This window comes from Capra hircus, chromosome 27 (assembly GCF_001704415.2).
Source record: "Capra hircus breed San Clemente chromosome 27, ASM170441v1, whole genome shotgun sequence".
Taxonomy (NCBI): Eukaryota; Metazoa; Chordata; class Mammalia; order Artiodactyla; family Bovidae; genus Capra; species Capra hircus.
Window position 1 is genome coordinate 29,502,193 of NC_030834.1, and position 4,241 is coordinate 29,506,433.

Genomic DNA, 4,241 nt, shown 5'->3' on the forward strand with positions numbered 1-4,241 from the left:
TGCATGCCACAGTGCATCTAGACACCAGGGTAAAGCAGGAAACGAGACAGCTACCTGAACATCCTCCATTTCTGGTGCTTACTTTCTAGTGTTGGTGTGAGGCATTTTAACCAAAATCAAATAAATGACTAATTTCAGACGGTTGGTTGTAAGTACTCATGAAGAAAACAAAAAGAAACTGGAGAGTCGGTATTAAAGTAGCTGCCGCAGTTGTAGAAAGACCCGACACAGACGTGAACTTGGCCTGGTCAAGGGACAGAAACACGGGTGCCGCTGCAGTGGCTTCCACGAGTGGAGGGTGGGGCAAGAGATGACGTCAAGGAAGGAAGCAGAGGCCAGACTGTGCGGACGAAGATAAGAAGCTGGAATTTCATTCCATTACAGTGGGGTCTTCACTGGGGAGCAATAGAGTCAGGTTTGAGCTCTAGATTACTATGGCTGCTGGGTGGAAAATGTACTGCAAAAAGGAAAGAGTGTTGGCAAAAATGCCCGCTAGGAGGTGGGTGCCAGGATCCAGGAGAGAGCAAAATGGCTGAAGTTAAAATCTTGACATTGGAGGCGATGGGAAGTAGTTATTTTCAGCAAGTAGTTAGAGAGGAAATCAATAAAACTGGCTGAAGGCTTGGATGTGGGGATGAGAAAAAGGGCAGCAACCAGGTGTGGCTCCTGGATTTTTGGCCTAAGAATTTGGGTAGAAGGAGGTGTTATTTACCAGGAAGGGAATAAAGGAGGAAGGGACAGGGTGGGGTGGGAAGAGAATGGGCTTGGAGCAAATGCTTTGCTTTTAAATTTCATCACAAACTTTTATAGTGATCTTCACATATGGATTTCCTGAAAATTTTACAGCTTTTCAAATTATATTAATAGTTTTTTCTACATCCCCACTTTCACAATCACTCAAGTAGACCAAATATTATTTTTTATTATTTATTGACATACATACAAATTCATATTTTTCTTTTTGGGAGAATCATTTGGCTTTTCTAGATATAAAATAATATCACCAGGAATAAGAGGAAGTTTGATCTTTTTCTTTTCAATGCTTATGCAGTTACATTATAACTTAATGATATATACTGAAACCTTCAAGGGTGATAATAGAAGTAGGAAATATTCCTGTCTAGTTCTTTATTTTAGTTAAAAATATTTTAATGTCATGCCTTTTTGGATAATATGTATTTTTGATTTTTGGTAAAGAGTTGCTGTGTTTGGTTGTCTCCATTTATTTCTATTTTTAATGAGCATTGACTGTTGAATTCTGCCTTTTTATTGATTATCTAATTTTAAAAATTCTATGATTTTTAGGAGAGAGAGTTGTACTTTTAAAATTATCAAATCAAATATATGCGATGCTGACTCCTGGGTTACACTGACTAGTTAGAGAGTTTAATATGGTTTGTAAATGCATTTGAATTGTTATGTAACTGAAGTAATTTCCTTAAAAAGCAACTTATTAAACAAATCTCTCTTTTATGTTTATCTTGGCTCTTTTATAAAAAATAAATTTTAAGTTTTTTAAAAACCAGCCTTTAATTTTATAGCTAATGGTTTAACAGATTGCAAATTGTAATAATAGGTTTTATCTTTCTGGCTCTTTGGCGGATAGTTATATATATGACATTACTATGGCTGTTGTTTATTTGTGCCCCCAGGAGACCATTTTTAAAGGAAATGTAATTATGTTTCTATCCTTCATGATCCAGAGGTTATTACAAAAAATTTTATCTTTTCTTGAAGCAGATCTTTGACTTATGGTCTCATCATCCAAGAGAAACTGCATTTCAAAACTGAAAACAATCCTAAAACACAACCATGACTATAAAGTATTAATCGACTTAAAAGATACCACGTTATTTTAACGTCATCAGCATGCTCTCTGACTCTTAAAGTTTGGTTTTAGAGAGACATGAAGAGTTTGATAACACTCTAGTCTACCTAGTACAAACTTCTGTCTATTAATCCAGCATCCCAACTGGTTTAGCATTTGTCCTGGAATTTTCATTTCAACAGAACTGTTATTTTTGTTGTTGTTGTTAACATCACAGTGCATTAGTATTTGCACTGCAATCACATTTGTTATTAGTATTTTCATTTAAATAAGCCCATAGTATAATACTTACTATTATATTCTGTATTCTTCTAGGTTCGGCCATGGTCTGGTCTGTTCACGTGTAAGATATACTAGCAGAAAAAGAGGATTTATTTAGAAAGGGACTAAACCTGAAAGCAGACCACTGACAACCTTTCTGTCTCTTAGAAAAACTCTTCACCATATTAAAATCAATCCCTCTCAAATATAGAATGAAGGGTACTCCATGATGAAATGCATGGGGTACATAAGCAGCCAGGGGGAGATAATGCCTTCTAGTCTTAGTGGAAGTATGAAGTAGGAAACCCCCTTTTGTTATGGCATTCAACCAGTAAAGGTCAAAGTCTAAAATGCATGAAATATTTAAACCTTAAAATAAGTTATTGCAATTCTTCTACGATTCTGTTACACATAAGTACTTTAGACTCAGACCAAAAGGCGTCTGGAGAAGAGGGACAAATATAGAGAACATTTCTCATGAAGAAAACCTGAGAATATGATCGAACATCAGAGGGTGGGTTGCAGTTTTTCAAGTACATAAGTTCCGTATTATACCACACTATGAAACTTCTAGAAACAACTATATTTGTATATACTGAGGTAAGAAAAAAAAATCTTGCAAGTTATGTTATTAAATGAAAAAAAAGCAAGTCAGCAAAAAGCAATATAGATTCTAGAATATTTATGATGAAAAAAGCAACAATTGTATACATGTGTCAGTGTGTACATGTGATATGTATATGTAAGCATCTCACAGATAAACTCCTGGAAGCAGCCAGGCACAACTGGCTTTGACCTTTAGAGAGAGAAATGAATGGAAGGCGGAAGCCAAGGAGCTGACATCTATATTTACTCTTTCTGTAGCTATGTTGTTTGAGATATTAACAGAGAAAATAGAATCACATCTATTGTGTATGGTCTTTAAAAACTAAACACAGAATAAATAAAAGCCACTCTTTGCGAGTGTTCTAAGTTGCTTCAGTCATGTCTGACTCTGTTGTAGCCCGCCAGGCTCCTATGTCCGTGGGATTCTCCAGGAAAGAATACTGGAGTGGGTTGTCATGCCCTTCTCCAGGGGATCTTCCCCACCCAGGGACTGAACTCACGTCTCTTATGTCTTCGCATTGGCAGGTGGGTTCTTTACGCTAGCTCCACTTGGGAAGCTACTAACCATAGTCATCAACAAATGTTCTTAACATGAAGTATCACTCAGGTTCAGCAACATGGATTGACCACAAAGGGACTTCCAAAGCCTCCGAAGGCTCCAAGAGAGGTTTCTGTTTTGTTGTTGTTTTTGTTTGTTCGGTTGGTTTTTATCTAGCAGAGTTTTAACCTCAGAGTTGGGTAGATTATAAAACAAGAGACTCAGCACTGACTTCTGGTGTGAGAACTTACAGGGGATCACCAAAACACTGCCCCTCTAGCACATTCCTTAAATCACCCCTACATTTTTATGATGAAATCTGATTCCATTCAAGCAGATATTCAGTCATAAAAAAGATCCAGAAGTTTAAAATACACGAATGTTCATTCGTGTGAAGTGCTACACTAAACACAATATTATTCTGTAACGTGCAAAAAAACAAAGTAGGGTAAAATGTGATAATAACTATTTAACTTTGGAATCAAATAAATGGCCTTGTCCCTGTATTAGTAGCAAGGTCATTCACACAGTTATAGTCAAGGGCAACCAATGGAAGTTTGAGGTCAACAGTAACTGAAGACAATTGGTAGAATACTTAAAGATATGCAAAATTAATTTATACTTAGGTCCTCTATGAAAACTATCTAAAAATAGCAATAGGGAGTTGAAAGTGTGTGGGGAGATGGTATTTGAGAATGATGTGGCCCTAAAGCTTATGCCTAACATTAGCAGGCTCCTGAAAATGCATTTTAACTATAATAAGCAATAGAAAATTAAAAATATAAATATGGAGAACAGAATATGAAGTCATTCAACATGCATTTATTGGGTTCTTACACTGTACCAGACCCTGTCCCAGGAGTTGAACAAAATAGTGGAAAAAACTGACCCAAATCCTTGCCCTCAGGAGGCTTATGTTCTAATGAACAGATTCTCCATAATTTCACCACTTACACAGAACTAAAATTTATAGTTTGGGCTTTAACTGTTTTTTTCTTTTCTCTTTGC